The sequence below is a fragment of the Manis pentadactyla genome, chromosome 1 (genome assembly GCF_030020395.1).
Source record: "Manis pentadactyla isolate mManPen7 chromosome 1, mManPen7.hap1, whole genome shotgun sequence".
Taxonomy (NCBI): domain Eukaryota; kingdom Metazoa; phylum Chordata; class Mammalia; order Pholidota; family Manidae; genus Manis; species Manis pentadactyla.
The window spans coordinates 11,993,053-12,011,333 of record NC_080019.1 but is presented as its reverse complement, the minus strand read 5'-3'; the positions used below and the strand labels follow the sequence as shown (position 1 = coordinate 12,011,333).

Genomic DNA, 18,281 nt, shown 5'->3' with positions numbered 1-18,281 from the left:
CCTGGACACAGGAGGCATGCTATGCCATGCAGGGCCGCACAGGGAAGTACCAGGGTCGCCAGGAGGCAGAGGGGGAAAGGGGGAAATGGGGGAAGATGTGGGCAAGAGCCTTTATTATGGTTTCCATGGGAAAGGCCAGGCCAGGCAGGGTAAGTGAGTTTAGGATTGGCTAGTGTGACTGATTTCAGGGGCTCTGGGTAGAGGTAGGGGGGTTGGTTATCCCTAGTCGCCTGATGCCTAACCCTGGAGTAGTTAGGGTCCAGGGATAGCGGCCCCAAGTAAGAGTCCAATAAAGGAGGCGGTTAGGGGTATGGGCTCTGGGTTAGTTAGTTTGAATAGGAAGGTCATGCTCACAGGGGAGCTGTTTTCTATCTCTAGGAATTATCTAGCCCTGGGAGGGGCAGTCCCTCCAGAATTAGCAAGGCTCTAAATGTCAAACATCAGAAAATGCAGAATTTAAAAAGCATGATTAATACATGGAGCCGAAGCCCAGTCTCGCTTGTCTTGATTCTGGGACAAATTCTGAAAGGCCATCCTTGCTCCACGGCTCCCAGGGAGCTCCGCTGAGGCTTTGTACCATGGCTCATGGGCCACCCCTCCCTCTGCCCCTCATGCAGGGCCCCCCTCCACCGGGAGGGCGCACTCCTACCTGCAGACCTTCCAGGGAACTGGCTTGAGCCACTGTCACACACCCCACTGCCCAGCCTACCAACCATCGCCCATCTCTCTCTCTTCTCTCACAGCCCGGCTTCTCAGACAGCAACCTCTGCTCACTGTCTCTACTTCTACAAACCCACATCCACACCTCTAGCTATGCTGTCCTCAGACTTTGGTGTAAATCGGCATCACCAAAGGGCAGGTTAACACACAGACTGCAGGGCTCACCTCCGGCTTCTGACCCAGGAGATCTGCTGGGCAGCCCCACATCTGTCCTCCCAACATGCTCCGCTGCTAGGGAACCCCTGCTTTCTCAGGGCCCTGGTTCTGTGGTGGAGACATGCTGGCCCTCCTGCCGCTGGGCCTTGGCACGCACTCTGCCTGCTCTGCCGGGTCCTTCCTCACACCTGACCTCTTCCCCTTGGCTGGCTAGCCCCTTCTCAATTCCTGTCTCTTTTCAAGTCCCTTCCGCAGGGAGGCTTGCTCCCTACCTAGGCAGCCCTTACTAAATTATCACTGAGGGGATGGAAAAGTGAATAATGGGGGAGGCAATTCCCTTTATAATTAGAGAACTGCCCCCCCACTCGCTGAGGCAAAGACGGAAAGGCAAAAGAAGAGGCAGTGCTAGGCCACGCTGACGGCTCCCAGGAGGACAGTGGGGGCGAGGCTGCATCCGCAGCGGGAGGTGCGAAGCACGGTTTCTGTGCACCCTCACGCTCGTCTACCCCTAAACAGGCAATATCAGCCTTCTTGGCTGACAGCCCTGTCCTGCGCTCCTCAGCCCCTCGGCCCACCCTCTCTCTGTACTCCCAGCATCCCACCCCGTGGGTCAGATGACGCCCACCCATGCACCAGGCTTCCCAGGGGAACACCTCCCTGCTCTGGGGCTTCCAGCCAGCTCTGGCCGGAGCCATGTGACCGCTCTGATATGCATGGCAGGCTCCCCGGAGTGATGCTTGGAGGCGTGACCTTGCCGTCCAGCACAGAACCAGCTCCCTGTGAGTCTGCCTGCCAGACCTGGGGGTGCGGTTGGGGGCCGGGACAGAGGGAAACTTGCTTATTCTCTGCAGATGTTTGGCCCCAATTTCCAAGTCCAGGTTACGTAACACCTGAGGAGAACTATGCTGTCACCCACACCTTTTCCCTTTCTGTGGAGCATTTCACAAGCGCAGCTGCTTCTCAGAGAAGGTCTATTTCTGGAGCTGTTTTCACTTGACCTATATTAAGCACAGTCACAAGGCAGAGGCAAGTTGTGGGGTGCAGGGTGGCCTGTTTGCTCTCGGTGCTTTTTCAGTGTCATGGGTGAGAAAACCAGAAAAGCTGATGCCCACAGCTTGGGAGCTGAGACTCAAGTGGCTCACGGGCCTCACCAGGGCATCAAGCTACAGAAAGCTCTAGGCCTGGACAGGGTATGTGTACCTCGTGCGGCGCCAGGGCTCCTTTCTGTTTCACAACTCTGACTTGCCTCTCCCCTGAGGCCCTGCTGAGAGATAAAACCTGAGTCACTGCAGCACTAGTCAGGGAAATATAGGTTCCCTGTAGGCCTAGACTCTACAAGGCCAGGCCACGATGAGTCCCAGCCTGCGCAACACAGTCAGTCGAGTTTTAATTGGCCACCCAGCCCCTGCATGGGGAATTCTCTTTCCTGAGTTAATAATTAAATCACACGACCAGCAGGGAGCGAGAAAGGGCTGAAGGGAGCCATCCAGCCCAGGTATTGTGCACAGACCCGTACTGCTTGGAGTTGCCCCTGTTTTGAAGGCCTGTGGATAAAACGACAGAAATGATTCACCCACTAGGCACCCCACTGGCCCCTCTTCAAAGACTGTTGTCTCCCAGATAGCCATTTTCTCCCTCAAGGCTCTTACTGTCTCCCTGGAAGTAGAGGTCTGAACCCAGGGTCGGAATCTCATGCTGCTGACGCCAAAACCTGCATCTCTGGTGCCTCCTCCCTCCTGGAAGTCAAGCCCATATCTCCAAATAGTTGTCCCTCTGATACATCACATACCAAAATTTCAAAGTAATACAGCGTGCCTCCGCCACACCCAAATCAGCCCCTCCACTGGGAGGCTGCTGTTTCCAACCTAGCACACATCCCCAGGCTGTTTCTACCCTGGAAGGGCAGATGGACCCAGGTGGGGCTTCTCTGGTCAGCTGGGGGATGCTGACCTTGCACCCCCTGGGCACTGCCAGAGGAGCCCCAGCTTTGTAGAGCAGGGCCTCTGCCCCCTGCCACACCCCCCACTTGTAATCTTGTCAGTGGAGAGCTCCTCTCAGGATGCGGGGTTTGTCATGCACATGGAAGTGATCGCATGACTCCCACCAGAGCTGGCTGGAAGCCCTGAGGAGGGAGGGGGCGGCCTTCCTGGGAGAGTCGGTGGTGGGGGTGTGGCAATGATGGAGGGAGACAGAGCTGGCGGGGGCTGTGGTACCTGAGGGCTGGACAAGGGGGTGTGAGCTAAGTGCAGAAGGGAGGAAACTTGAGTTTGGCCTTGAGGGGCAGCAAAACAGGATGGAGGTGAGAATGAGCATGTATTCCAGGCCCTGAGAAGGAGGGTGCTGGGCGCCCGGAACATACAGCAAGGGGTGGGGGAGCAGAAAGCAGTGAAAGCAGCTTGATGGAGCATGGGGTCAAATGTCCTTCCAGCGGGCGGCCCTTTTGCCTCCTCTGGTCTCTGCTCCCTTCCCATTCCCAGAGATGTGACAAATCCCGGCCGTCCCATCACCTCACAGACTTCTGGAGTGGGGTGTGCAGGCTGTAAGATGCTTTCTGCAGGCTGACACGGTGACAGCCCTGACAGGGGATCTGGGACAAGTGAGCTGGTCGCCCGGTCTGCAAGGAGGTGGAGAAGCAGGGACGAAAAGATCAAAGGAAGGGACCGTGGTGGTGCAGCCAAATACAGGCAATTGAGGGATCTGGGGAGAAAAACCCACTGTGCTCCATCAAGGAATAAAGAAAAGGCAGCATCATTTTCTACCCAATGAAATACCAAACAAAAATAATGGAAAAAAAGGGGAGAAATCCCAATAGAAGGGACAGTGTCATTTTTGTTGGAGTGTCAGAGAAGTATTTCCACTGAGATGACATAATCAGTAGAACACATTTTTTTAAAATGATAATATGCCTGTCAAAGGCACAAGCTCCCACTATTTGACCCGGTTTCCCCTCTTTCCGTTAATTTAGAAATGTTCCCCTGGAAAAAAAGAAAGGGCTCCTTGTGCGCTGACTACATGCTGTACAAAAACAGAAAAATGACTTTCACTCTAATTCCAGTCATTTGCTCAATAAGCACTTGTGGAAAGAACAAATTTGCAAAGAAAGGAGCTCCTTGACAATTACAGGTCACCTCTAGGAGGATCAGTTATTTCATCATGGTATGTCCATTAATGGTAATATCAGGCAACTGTTAAAAAGATGTGAATAGGAAAAATAGCTGTAAAATACATTTGCAGACATGCCAGAAAATCAACTGGGTACACGATACTAGTGAAGTTTTGTTAATTTACTTCACTGTGATGATGGTTTTGTGGTAACATAGGAAAATATTCTTTTTGAGGAAATGTATGTTAATGTATTTAGGAGTAAAATGTCAGGAGTCTACAAGTTATTTTGAAAATTTCTGACCAAAAAAGAGGCATATAGGAAAAACATTAATAATTGTTCCTTCTAGGTAATGGAACTATGAGTATTCATTGCACTTAAAAAATTTTTTCTGTACATTTGCACATATTTATAATAAAAACTTTAAAAAATGTGTGTACCAAACAACATGAGGCTAGAATAAAGAAAAATGTATTTTTTAAGATTGAGAAATAAAAAAGCAAACAATGTATAAAAAGTGTACAATACGATAATAGAAGAACTGAGAATAATTGCTACTCTGATGTTGAAATTATGGAAATCTCTTTAACTTTCTGCTGTGTTTTCTTGTCTTTGAAAAGCATGTTTAAAAGCTATTTACGGTAAGTAATTCATGGCCTAATTTCCTATATCCTTTATATATTGTCATAAAATATGTATATATTATCTTTACTAGTAGAGTCTTTTATGTGCCAGGTTAACATAACAAGTTGCAACTTTGTGGTTCAACTTGAGTTACATTTTCTTTTATCACTGATCTATGGGATACAATAAAACAATTAAAATACTGCTTGTACAATAAGAAAAAAAATCCACCCAACTATACTGCTTTAGTGACATTTTACAATGAAATAAAAGACTTGGCAAAACATTTCTTTCCTTTCTTCCTTCCAAATCAATAATTATTTTTATAAATAATTACCCTTTGCTCTTCTCTTCCTCTGTCCCCTATCAGTAAGAATTAGCATAGTTAAAAAATTTGGAAAATAGTAAAATATACAGAAAGAAACTTTTAAGACCCTTAATTTCAACATCTTGAAATAACCAGGTTATATTATATGATATTTCTTTCCATCTTTTTTCTCATGTATGAATTTTTCTTTATTAATTGAGATAATACTGATACACAACCAGTTTTCCTGTGTGTGTGTGTGTGTGTGTGCATGCCACACACATTCCATCTTATGGATACACAATTGCTTATTTAAAACTTACCCTATTGTAGGGCACTTAACACTATAGACTGAATATTTGTCTTCCCTCAAAATTCATATGTTGAAACATAACCCCCAACATGATGGTGTTTGGTAATGAGACCTTTGGAGGTGATTAGTAAACACCCCACGAATGAGATTAGTGCACTTATAAAAGAGACCCCAAAGGTATTATGTTTAGTACACATGGTGTGGGGGATCACGGGGAGAACAGTGTATCACAGAGAGGGCACATAGTGGATCTCTGGCAACTTGCTACACTGATGGACAGTGACTGCCTTGGGGTATGGGTGGGGACTTGATAATATGGGTAAATGTAGTAACCACATTGTTTTTTCATGTGAAACCTTCATAAGAGTGTATTATCAATCATACCTTAATAAAAAATTAAAATAAAAATAAAAGAGACCCCAGAGGTTTCCCTAACCCCTTTGCCTGGTGAGGCCATGGCAATAAGATGGGTGTTTATAGACCAGGAAGTGGACTCTCACCACATGCTGAATCTGCCTACGCCTTGATCTCAGACTTCCCAAGCCCCAGAACTGTGAGAAATATTTTCCTGCTGTTTATAAGCCACCCAGCTTATGGTCTTGCTATAGCAGTCTGAAGGAACTAAGACACTTAATTTTTTCTTCATCACCCCCCACCCCCGACTATTACTACTATTATGAACATCTTATACATAAATCTTTTCCTGACCTCTGATTATTTTTTTAGATTCTGTTCTTAGCATTTTCTTAGATCAAAGTATATATATTCTTTTAATACTTCTAATATGTATGTAGGAGAGGGGGGAAAACCTCACTTCTCCTCTACCCTCAGGTTTAGTAACTGGGGCCTTCAAATTAAACTGACAAAAGGCAGAGGAAAAAGGCTTATTCAGGTACACACGAGGGCCAAAAAATGAAGTATCTGGCTCATTAAGTGGTTAAAGCAACAGGGTTAAAGTTAGTTATCTACCTAACTTAGTAGGGGAAAAGGAGGGAGGAGAAAAGGGCTTCTATGGACAAAATAGATTTCTTTAGGAAAGACAAATGTATTTTCAGAACAAATGACAGATAAGATAGTTTGGGATGATGTCTATACAGCTTTGAGTGGCCTTTCTATCTCCTTCATGGTCATACAAGTCCCCAGATTAGGGGTTTGGGATATGTTTTATTTGATGTCTGATAATAGATAGATCTGTGGTGAAGAAAGAATTTATGGCAGACTTATTTCCCAGAAACTACTGCTTTTAGTTAGATAAGGGAAGCTCTGAAAAGGCTTCTTTCTGCATCTGCTGAATCTCAAATGTCTTCAGCTTAAAATAATCTTTATACCAACTCTGGGGGTCTGAGTGGGTCCTTCCATATATTATCTGATTATTTTTCAGAAATACACTAATTTATCCATTGGCCAAGCAGAGGGAGTTAGGTATTATTATTCTAAAAAATCCTCACTGATTTCGATAGATTAGAAATTGATCTAATTTTCACTTAAAAAAAACACTAGGACTAAGCCTTTTTAAGAATGTTTGTTTCCACATTTATTTCTTTTTAAATAATGAATTATATTTGCATGTTCTTTGCCTATTTTTATTTGCCAAAAAATAATTACTGGTAAATTAAAATCCTTCAGATTTTAAATACTCAATTGTTACCTTAAGATATTTATGAGGACAAACAATAAAAAATTTGTATTTACCTTACCAGTGTGAAGAAAAATAAAAATTCATTTAATCATCAAATTCCTTAATAATTCTGTAAAACAGAAGGGTCAGTTCACTCAGTCAGGACAATTTTGACAGTTATCCTAGCCATCTTCAAAGTGCAAGTTTGAACTAATGTCCAATACCAAGTTTTGTTTAAAAACAAACTCGGGATATTTAAAATTAGAGCTCTCAATTCCAAGGAATATAATCTTCTAACAGCTTTGTGTGATGCCCCAAATTCTTTAGAAATCCCAATCACAACTTCATGATTCAATTTGATTACATGAAGTGCACCTCACCCCATAGCAATGATCCAAAAACAATATTTTAGAATTTGCTCAAATCTCCTGTATTTAACTTCCCCTTTTAGCCATAGCCAGTCAAAAGAAAACACTGAATTGCTCTAAGCTGCTCATTCTTTCAAGTGTGAGACGTTATCTGTAGAAAATAAAGCCAAAGAATTTGTTCACAACATTTCCGATTTTAAACCACCTACTGATTTTCTTCTAAGACTTATAATGTATTTTCCAGAATTCTTCTGCTGTATATGTAAAAGGTCTGCTTGTCAGAATATATTTTTCCCTTACAATCTCATTTCCTATTGTAAAGGCAAATTGTCAGAGTCTGGCACAGGGCCCACAATAACTGGTTCCATAAATTGCTGACTGGAGTTGATTCAGCCACTGGCAAGGAGAAATATCTTTTTTACTCCGCTTGTGGGGACAATTATTTTTAAGCCTGTGCTAAACCATATCGCTGCCTGAAAGAAGGAAAGAGCAGGGGGCAAGTCTGGGGGAGCCGCAGGGACCTCGCCACCCCCACCCCACCCCTGTCTGTTCTTTGCTTCCATGGAGCCTTGAGGTGCTCTCCTCACGAGGGCAGGCCCTGGAGACTGTCCCAAGCAGGGTTTTGAGAGATGAGTCTTGTGTCACCCAGATTCATTTGAAAAAGCTACCATGTCCCTGCCAGAAACTCATAGCTGCAGCTGGGACAGGCTCTCCTCTGGTGGGAAGGGGCAGGGGCAGCGACTGAAGGTAGGTGCCCTCTGCAACCCCTTTCTCCCACCTGCCCCTGAAGCACCTCCGTCTACTCTCCAGGGGTGGCAGGATGAGCAGTAGGCCCACTCCAGGTGGCATGCCCTTACAGGAAAGAGCCAGGCTCTCCAGGGGGCTGAGGGCCTAAACTTGGCCCTGAGCCTGGTCAGCTGAGCTCCAGCTGTAGCGGCGCCATGCCGCTCAGCCCAGGCAGTTGGGTATTTGGACAGCTTCACGCTCAGGTGCAGCTGGCCCTTCTGCCCACTCCCCCAGCCCCAGCCTTCCCACTGGGATCTCAGAGGCCCCATTCTGTAAGTGGCGATGTCTGTCGCTGAAGGGGCTAAGCACTAGGACCTGCCCAGGCATTTCTGCAGCAATGCTAGAAGAGAGAAGCCTCTGGCTCTGTCCTCTCCCTGCTCCACCTGAGCTCAGGTGCAGGAGAACGCAGTGGCTACTTGCTTGGGGCCATTATCTCTGTTTTCATCTGGCAGTCCAAGCGAGGGCCTGAGCAAGAGGGCAATGTCCATTTTGGACCCTCTCCTGCTCTTTCTACTGGTTAGCGGGGGCCTCTGCTCCTCCACCTCCTTCCCAGCCGTCCACTGTCCCTCCTTCATGCCCTCATTCTCAAGTACCCAGATGAAAGTACCAAGTCCAAGCTAGGCTGGAGATTCTGTACAAACTCCAGTCCATTGGTACCGGCTCTGGCTTTCTTGTGGATGTTAGGCACCTTCCAGCCTCAGTTTAGAAATAGTGGCTGATTAGCTCTGCCTGCCTCGTGTGTAGGTGGGACGTAGACAACATGCAGACATGTGTGTACCAATGTGTAGACTTTTATACTAATCAAATGAAACACAGTTCAAGCAGTTATCCTAAAAAGGGCTAAAACTCTGAGGCTGATAATTTGGTCACAGTAAAGCAAGTAAAATGTGGGGTGGGGGGGAAACACCTGGTTTTGGAGATGGTGATCATAAACTATGTTTTTATTTTCCACCTTAAGGAAAAAAAATTATTGGTAGAGGCATGACTTATCATTTAAATAACTGATTTCATGTACTTTGGTTTCATTAAATACTCAACAGTACAATTTTTTTTTTCTGGAACTTGAGGACCTGTTTGGAATTATGCTGGCTTGTCAGAGTCCCCCCAGTGATATGCTTATTCCAGAGAGGGTATATGAGTCTCTTCCTGACCAAGGATATGGCTGGACAGTCTCTGCACTTGTGGGAGTGATGGCCGTGATCTGGAATCTTCTTGCCAGTGGGGAACACTGCTCCTGAATAACCGTTACAATGTTGTGAGGCACAGAATACTTTCAGAGTAGTGTCAGACACACACTACTCTTTCTTTATTTTCCACTTTCTAACTGTTCTACTGTGAACCTCAATAATGAGAAAAATGAAATATAAAAAAGAATATTAAAAAAAGGTATATACATAGGGTTATACCGATGATGTACTTCAGGTATCTTTGTCTGTTGGAGGGGAAAATGTTAACGATTTTTAATTTGTTCTCATTATTCAAGTTTCCTGTTAATTATTGTTCATTAATGAATGTTAGAGAACCAGAAAAGTATTTTTAAAATAAAATACTGTTTTTTTCTTAACAAAAACAAGCAAAATGCCCAATTGATAAAAACCAATTACAAATGGAGATGTAAATAGGGGAGGCAAGATGAACATGTTTGAGGAAAATACATAGAAAATTATATTTATCACCTTAGGAGAGGGAAGGGTTTCTTAATCAAGATACAAAATATACTAGCCAGGAAAGAAAACTCGATAAATTCAACTGCAGTGTAATTAAGAAAGTATGTTCATCAAAACCTACCAAAGAGAAAGTCATATAACAAGCCACACTCTGAGATAATATTTGTCATATTTATAGCTGAAAAAAATATTTTCCATATTAAATTTTATATTTAATAATACATATTAATATGTAAAATATTTAATAGCTGAATAATTGAAATATATTAGTTCCAGAATCTATAAATAACTCATACAAATCACTGATGATAAGAAAATAATGGGGTCCCAAAAATTGGGCCAATGACATGAATGGTCACCCCCTAGGAGAAGAAACACAAATGTACTAACACATGAAGATATCCACTCAACTTTGTTAATAGTCAGAGAAACAGAGGCTATTCCACAGAGATACCGTTATGCACCCAACAGGGGGGGTCACCCTTCAGTCTGCAAAACCAAGTGGAGATGAGAATGTGGAGCAACTGAAAGTCCTTTACTCTGCTGGTGGCAGGGCCACTTTGGAAAATACTTTGGCATGGCCTTGTCAAGCTGGGCACGAACATACCTGTAACCTAGCAAGTCCAATTCTAGGTATATACCCAACAAGAAATGGTTGAATGTATGCACTCAAAGACAAACATAAAAATACTCTAAGAAGCAGTTTTCCTAATAGCAACAACCAGACAGCAGAATAATAAGCTGTAGCCCTGGGAATTAGCCCATGCTGAAGATAAGGGAACCACAGTTACCCACAGCAGGGTGGCTATATGTTAGACCATAAGCTGAGAAACCACGGGTCTGAGAAGATGATGCACATACAGCCTAATACCATTTCTCAAAGCATAAAACCAGCAAACTGAAACAGTGTATTATTTAAGGATGCCCACACCATCTGATATAAAATATTTTAAATCACTGAGGAGATGACAAGCACAAAATGCAGAACAGGGGCCCTCTGTTGAGAGGTGGGAGGTAGGAACGGGAGGCTGCACATGTATTGCTCCATCCATGCAGTGTATGAGTTGTACTATACTTTTTCCAGCTGAGTAAAGGGTTCACTGTTGTTTGGGTCTTTATTATATTTTATAGTTTGGATAATGTTATATTGAACATACCGTCTATGACTTCATTTAAAAGTATAAATGTCTACATAAGGAAATGTGGCATATCTAAAACCTGTCAGTGGATCAATCTCTTTGGCTTGAACTCTTTACAGACTGACTCAGGATTTCAAACTCTTAAACCTGGCTGGTCATGATGTCTTATTAAAGGTACTTTTAATTTGAAAACAATTCCTGATAATAATCATCGGTAGGGGTATCAGGGCACAGACTCATGTCTTTACCCCCACCCTGTACTCCTCTACAGCCTCCCAAGTGGTCATAGTCCTTGAGTGTGGCTACAAGAGAGAAGGTGAGTTGAGTGCCAAAGCCCCCTACAGACCAGAGCTGCACCACCAGAGAGTAGACGCGACATCATCTTCACCCACAGGCCCGGCCCCCAACCTGTACGGTGGTTCCTCTCAATGAGTCCTCCTTGAGGCTGGACAGGGGTGAGGGCTTCATCTCCTGAATACACCAAGGGTCTCCCTTGCCCAAGCCCTGACTTCCAGGGGTCAGCCTGCAAGACGGGTGCAGAGCTGTTACTTCTCAGAAGAAGGGCTGGAAGGGGCAGGGTGGGGCTGATCCTTGTACCCAGACAGGTGGGAGAGAGAAGAGGTGAAGGAGAGTCGGGTGGAGGGGCAGGGGGATGAGAAAAGCAGTCGCCTTCTAGAGGAGAGAAGGCAGTGGGCACACAGAACGAAGGGAGCAGCTGTGAGCTCCCTGTGCGCACATCAGAGGCCACAGCTGGGCTCGGTAAGGGCTGCAGGACCTTCTCCCTTTTCACTGATGAGACTCCTGGTGGGGAGAAGTCCGGGTAACAGACCTGGCAATGCATCCAGGTCTTCAATTCCCAGCCCAGGCCCTGTCACAACATCCCTCCCATCCCCTCATGATCCCACAGGGGCAGCCCCTCACATAACATGCAGACTGGGGGGTGTGGGTAAAATTGTAGTATTTCCAGAATATCTTGCCTGGCTTTAGTACATCTGCATATCAATAGGCACTCAGAGGTGGGAAGAAGTATGGCGTTAGTGCATTTGCATCATTCCTCAGGGGTGGAGAGAAGTTCATCTCCATATCAATTACCTGGGCAACAGAGGGCTTATCTGTACCTGAAGAGGTGAGGGGGAGGGCCGGTTTTGCTTCTGCTGGAGCAGGAAAGAGAGGAGGCCCCGGACTGCAGTTTGTAAGCAATAAATGGATTTTAAACTTCATCTCTCCCTTTGACTGATTTCGGTGTTTAGAGGTATTTTGCCCTAGGATTTCCTCTCCCGGGCTTACAGGGGATAACAGAGTTCAAGTCATCAGGAGGGATATGTGAGCTCCACCACCCAGGTAAGGAGGCTGACATTCATAGCACCCAAAATTAGGGGCTGTCAAAATTTTAAAACTCCTACAGGGTAAACTGAGGTCCAGAAGTCCATCCCAAGAAGCACAGTGGCCAGTCTGGGTTTTGCACCCAGAGGCTCAGTCTGCTTGGGTTTCCTGTCCAGCCAGCTGGGTATGTCTGATCACCACAGGCGAATGGCCTTCCCACTGTTTGTTTTCTACCTGTGTGCAGGTGAGCAGAAGCAGGAAGAAAGGCTTCCCGTCCAGCAGCGCCCCCCACCCTGCACTTTGCTCTCTCCAGCCTGGCTTCCCTTTCCACAACTCTGAATAGCCTCTAGCTCAGGTTGCCAAAATTAATCACCGGTGGGGTTGAAGCAAGAGCATTGTTCTCTGGCTCCAGGCCAGGCTTCCAGGATGTGCGTCAGAAAAAACCAGGGGAGTGAAATTCCAAAGCAATGTGAGTCACCAGGGAGGAAGAGAGGCCAGGACAGAAGTCAGAATGAGAGGCCGGAGGGCAGACCAACGCAGGCCCCTGGGGTCAGGAGCTGGGCTGAAGCACCAGGAATTCTTACCTGTCTGAAGATGGAAGCCGAGCCTCCTGTCCAGGTGGCTTATCTCTGGGCTCTGCAGAGCCCTGGAAGGGGAGGGAACTGACCAGGAGGCCAGCCTGCTGGTCCCACCCCTTGATACGGTGACCATGTCCCTCACCTGGCTCCCATAGGCTGGGCGTTGGGTCCCAGCCCTTAAAATCCGTGTGTTGTTTACTCACCCCTTCCCTCCCGCTGACCTGGCCAGGTCACTGCTCCCAGACAGGGAATGGTGACGGACCAGCCGGGCGCCAGAGGAGAGGCAGCAGGTAAGTCTGCGGCTGATGTGCTGCCCATCTCCACAGCCCCCTTGGCCCTTTCTCTGTGCCTGGGCAGAAGAGAGGAAGCTCTGAGTTCTGGCTCCTCCACCTGTCCTCACCTTGTCACCCTGCCCTCAGGATGACACGGTTCTTAGAATGTGAGGTCCTCTGAGGAGGGAGGTGGGAAGGATGGGGTGGGCGGGCTAAGGAAATCAGGTATCTTACCCATCAATGTGCAGCAGCATGGTGGTCCAGCAACCTGAGGCAGCCAGTCCAGGGCAGGAAGCGGGGTGTCTACCTGCAATAAGAGTGTCGGGGGGTGTCCACAGGAGACACGCCACAGCAGGCCTGGATGCTAGTCTCTCCCAGTGACCCTGGCCAGGGGGGAAGGGAAGGCAGGAAAGCAGGCAGACAGCATCTCCCATCAGCAGCCTGTCACATCCGTATCAGTCAAAGCGGCCACTGGCCCGGGTGGAGCTCAGTGCCGGCTGTGATTCTGGGGCCACCTCAGCCCTCATGCCCACTCTGACTTCTGCATCTCCCCAACGTAAAGGGCCCCTGCCAATACCGGGGATGCCTGCCCTCTGCCGCTTCTGCTCCCGGCCCATCCTCGTGGCTCACTCCCGGCCCCGTGTGTTCCCGTAATGGCCCCTCCCCACTCAGGAGGCCCCCATCCTTCAGGCATTAGGATCATTAGGATCCAGGGCAGCTGAGATCCCCCAGGCAGCCCTGCTGTCACTTCCTTGCAAAGGCACAGTTGAGTGAGGGAGTGACTTCTGCTTTAGGAAAGGACAAAGCTGAGGTGGAGGCTTCTTGGGACCTAAGAGAGTCCCTGCTTGGTGGCGGTGACTCGGACAAGGGGGCTAAGGCTGAGGGGGTGGCCGTAGGCCTCGACAAAGGTGGCCAAGGCCATAGCCCCAAACAAGTGTCAGACTGGCGGAGGGGCTGTGCAAAGTGAACATTTAAGGACACAGCTGACCTTGTTTACCGGAACTTTTGCTATGGGCTCTAAGTTACATTAATTTTGTCTTCTCCCTATGTCCCCACCTCTAGGGCATATTTCCTCATCTCCAGCTGTCAAGACCTATCAGTTCCTCTCTTGGATTTATATTTTCTACCCACTGAGTTAAAAACCCATGCCCTGGGGCATGAAAACATTTCCACATTCTTGACTCCCTATGGGGCGAGGAGTTTGGGTGGGAACAGGCTGGGCAGGGCTTTGAGGCAAGTCTCAGCTGGCCCATTCCTGCTTCTCTGCTCTCCATCTGCCTCCTGTCACCCTCCCTGATGGCAGAAAACAGCACCATATAATGACATCACAGTCTGAATTTCTAACCTGGGGAGATCATCTGACAGAACTGCTAGTTTCATGTCTGAGAAGCTGGAGACCAGAGATGGTCTGACCCGGGGACAGTGGCTCTGGGTCCACACGGCCACCCTCTCCTTGTGTGACATTGCACGGGCTGTTTTCTGCTCCAGGCCTCAGTTTTGTCATCTGTAAGATAAAGAGGGTTATTTTATATGAATTGAGAACAGCATGGGCTCAGGGGCTGTGGTGTCTTCTTCTGAGAGCCTCTGAGCCTGCTGCCAGGTCAGAATTCTCACTCTGTACCTTCAACCCTGGCAAGTCCTGTCTCTTCTCAAAGCTTCAGTTTCCTCTTCTACCAAGTGGGGTGGGGGGTGGGGGTGACCGCCTCATAGGATTGGTTTGAAGTTTAAATGAAACTACATGTAGCCCAAAACAGGCATGTAGTAAACTCGTGATAAATTATTATTATTGTATTATTATATTTATTATTTATAATGATATTGTTATTATTAAACTTTTGTATTACTATACAATCTCTAGCACCATGCCTTCGACCTGGCAGGGCTGTCAGTGGCCTCCACCACCTCAGCCCGCATCCCAGCCACAGCTCGGCCAGGGAGGCAGAGAGAGGGTGGGGCCCTGACGGATACTCTCCCTCCGCAGCTCCGCATGTAGAAGATGGTGATTGGAGCAGATGTAAGGCCAGGTCTGCTGCCGCTCTTCTGCCAGAGGCTCCCTGCTAGAGCGTGGAGATGGCAGTGCCTGAGTCACTTCCTAGGGCTGCCTCCACCCCCAGCTCGGGCTCCCAGACGGGTCTGAGGGTGTCCTCCAGGAGGAAGAGGACCGTGGGTGGGAGAAAGGCAGGGTGGCCAGGCGTGAACTTTACAGAGCACGTGGTGAGCCCCAGGCCCCCAGAGAAAGTTGAGCTGAGAGTTCAGTGGCCTGTAGGTGCCCTGGACTGTGTTTCCACTGTGTATCAACCTGCTGTCCCTGCCCCTCTGCCCCAGGACTGTGCCACAGGCTGTTTAATGGGCTGATCTGTCCGGGGAAGCTCCCAACTCTGAGCATTAGCTCCTTGACCCTCTGTGGCCCCATGTCAGTGACCTGGGGTCTGGTTTGCCTGCCTTCTCCCATCTCATGAGGTACCTTGCCTTGGGGGTCCAGTAAACTGGGAAGAACATGCCCTGCACAGCAACGCTTGGCCTGAGACCAGTCCCACTGCACTCCATGCAGCGCTTCCCCTGCCCAACCACTGACCCGCGTCTCCACCATGACCCAGGGAGGGGCTGCGCTTTCTCAGGGCAGCTGGCCGCTAATCTGCCTGGTTGCTGCTGGGAGAGGGCACTCAGGTGCAGAGACTCCCAGGTACCAGGTGGCTGCCTTGCTGGCCCCTCACCATTGTCGCCACCTCAGGAAGGTTCTGGCCGCCTGCCCGGAGGACCCTCTGGGTTGAATGATGCCCAGTAGGGTCCCTTGTGCCCTGGGGGTCCTCCGGCTGGCCATCCTCCTCTCTTTGAGCAAACCAAAGGCACGTGGGTATGTTTTTATAGAAATCTCTGCCCAGGAGGCAGGAAAAGGGGAGGACAAGTAGGGGAGACACAGAACAGGGAGGAAAGGTAAGAGGAAGGAGAAAAGAAAGGGTTCTGTAAGGATGGATGGCGTCAGGGTGCTTGCCCATCCCAGACTGTGGGGAGCATGGAGCTCTGGGGGGCTGGGGCTTCCTCTTCTTCTGGTTATAAAAGGTCAGGGCCAGAGCTCCTCAGATATCAGCCAGGCCAACCACTGAGGACCTTGAGGGGCTAGAAACCCAGTTCCAGACTCCACTGCAGGCCCTTTCACACCTTCTTTTTCTTGTGTCCAAGCCGCAAGACGGTTCCAGGGCTGCGGCCCAGGGTGCAAGGTGACTCTGCAGGGTCTGGCCAGGAGCCCCCATGGGGAACACAGAGGGCAGGTGAGGACCAGGTATTTTTCTTAATAGCCGTGCACGGTCCTTTCACCTGGGTCTAAAGTAGCTACAACCCCAAACTCATGAAGGTACTAACACGCCAAATGCCTACAGGGGCTCTGAAGTCAGGCGAAGCTGCCCTTGACAAGAACACTGAGCCCTGTGTTTACTAAACAAACGTTGTCCTCTCAGTAGGGCAACGTAATTTAAACCAGCTTCATCGCAATGTGATTAGGTTTTAAAGATGCACATCTGGGCTATGCATTCCTTTATCTGGAAGCGGTAAACAATAATACACACTCACAGCGGACCACTTTGAAAAGTCAACAAAAAACTTTCCCATCCCTGACATCGATTATCTCTGTGAGCTCCAGCTACAGGGGAGAAAAGTGGGTCAGAAGAGAGGAGGTTGGGGGTTCTTGGACACGCACCTCCCTGCCCTCTTTCCCAGCCTCCTCCCTGCCCCTTCGGGAATGCTACAGCCACATGGAAACCACGGGGAACAGTTGGGGCTTTTTATAATCTTTATTTGTTAACAGTTCAGGCTATTTTTCTTCCATGCTGCAAGAGATGCCAATGCCTCATGAAAACGTTGTGAAAAAAAAAAAAAAAACAAGTCTATTTTGGGGTGATCAGCCTCCTCAGAGCTTCTCACTTGTATCTCCATGGGGCTCCAGGAAAGCGCCTGCCCCCTCTCCCAAGGTCTACAGCTTGCTTGAAGTGTGGGATCTTGGGCCTGGATGCATAGCCAAGGGGTGCATTTTTGACCCCCATCTTTTAACTTTTCTGCCTGTAGAACAGGGCAGAAGTAACACCACCGAGGTTCTTTCTGCTCTAGGCCTGCGTGGTGGTGGCTTCTGGAGCACTGCCCTGAGAAGCAACATCTCAGGAGCTCTGGGGTGGAGCATGCATTTCCCCCACGGCATTCGTGGTGGTCCTCGCAGCTCTTTGAAGCCATAGCCAAAAAGTGCCCATGTTCCTCAGCTTCAAAGCTGCAGAATGTATTTCATGGGGCCCCAGCCAGCTATGGGCTTCCTCAGAGGCAGGACCAGGGGAGAAGGGCTTGGGTTGAGCAGGCAAAGGGGTCTGCATGCTCAGACCTCCTACAGCAGGGCTGGTTGCAGCCTGGCCAGACCAGCCTGGGAGTAGATTCTCAATTCCCGCTTTGAGCAGCCCTGCCAGCTGCACAGTGTGGCTGTAGGAAGGCTGTGAGGAGCTGGCCAGCCCCTGAGGATCCCAAGCAGAGTTCTCACTTGTGTTCCCTTCTCTGCCTCCCCTGGTCTTCCTTTACTCAGAAGACCCTCTGGGCACCAGGGCCAAGGGAGGCATCGGATTTCCGGTCCTGGTAGTTAGACCCTCCTAGCCTCGGCCCATGCTCTCTATGCTGTCTGCTCTCCATTGGCAGACCATGTGGCATAGGCCCGAGTGGGAGTTGGGTCCCCTTTGCACAGGGCGCTAAGCTAGGCATGGGAGGGGCAGCAGGTGGAAGTGGAGGAGGAGTTAGAGGGATCGTATGGTCTCTGACCTTAGCCCTGGAAGGGGTCATGAGATGATCAGCCAGCCAGCCCCTGTCTTTGAGCAAATAATATTGTTATATCTGTGGCATACCAGAGAGATCAGGTAGCTTGCCCAAATCACACAGCCAGTCTCCGATGGCGGGGAGACTAGAACCAAGGTCAGTGCCAACTGGTGCAATGGCTGCTCCTGTGCTTGGGTTTCTATTCACTCTGGGCTCTTGGGGCTGCTGTTGCCCACATCCCTGCCCACCCCAGGCTTGGGGCCTCCTCTTCCCTTGGCTTTTTCCCCCTTGTTGACACCCTGCCCCTGGGCAGTTGTCACAAAGATGCCTTCCCATTACCCTGTAATGACACAAAGCTAACAGAGTCCGGCTGGTGTCTTGATCATTCCCTCTCTCTCCTGAAATTCTAGAATTTTCTTTAGTTAAACTAGTCTTAAGATTGTGACTATTTAAAGAAGCTGAAGGTAGGAGCTCTGCAGAATTAGATTTTCTCTGTGTTTCTTACCAGTTGTCTAATCCCTACCT

At 48.5% G+C, this 18,281-nt stretch overlaps 1 protein-coding gene and 2 long non-coding RNA genes across 3 annotated transcripts in view; 1 reads left to right on the top strand and 2 right to left on the bottom strand.

Moving 5' to 3' along the window:
• PEBP4 (phosphatidylethanolamine binding protein 4) overlaps window positions 1-12,915 on the bottom strand; it is a 222,349-nt gene extending 209,434 nt beyond the window's left edge. The window contains exon 1 of the mRNA XM_036888866.2: window positions 12,709-12,915. The gene's annotated coding sequence lies outside the window, so the exon portion shown is untranslated. The remainder of the gene's footprint in view (window positions 1-12,708) is intronic.
• The window catches only part of LOC130679620 (uncharacterized), a 152,588-nt gene that overhangs the window by 72,928 nt on the left and 61,379 nt on the right, over window positions 1-18,281 (top strand). The window lies entirely within an intron of this gene.
• LOC118914215 (uncharacterized) lies at window positions 12,956-14,634 on the bottom strand. The gene is made up of 3 exons (XR_005025532.2): window positions 14,320-14,634; window positions 13,209-13,281; window positions 12,956-13,051 (listed from the first exon to the last, which is right to left on the bottom strand). It is a non-coding gene; the product is annotated as an uncharacterized LOC118914215 (long non-coding RNA).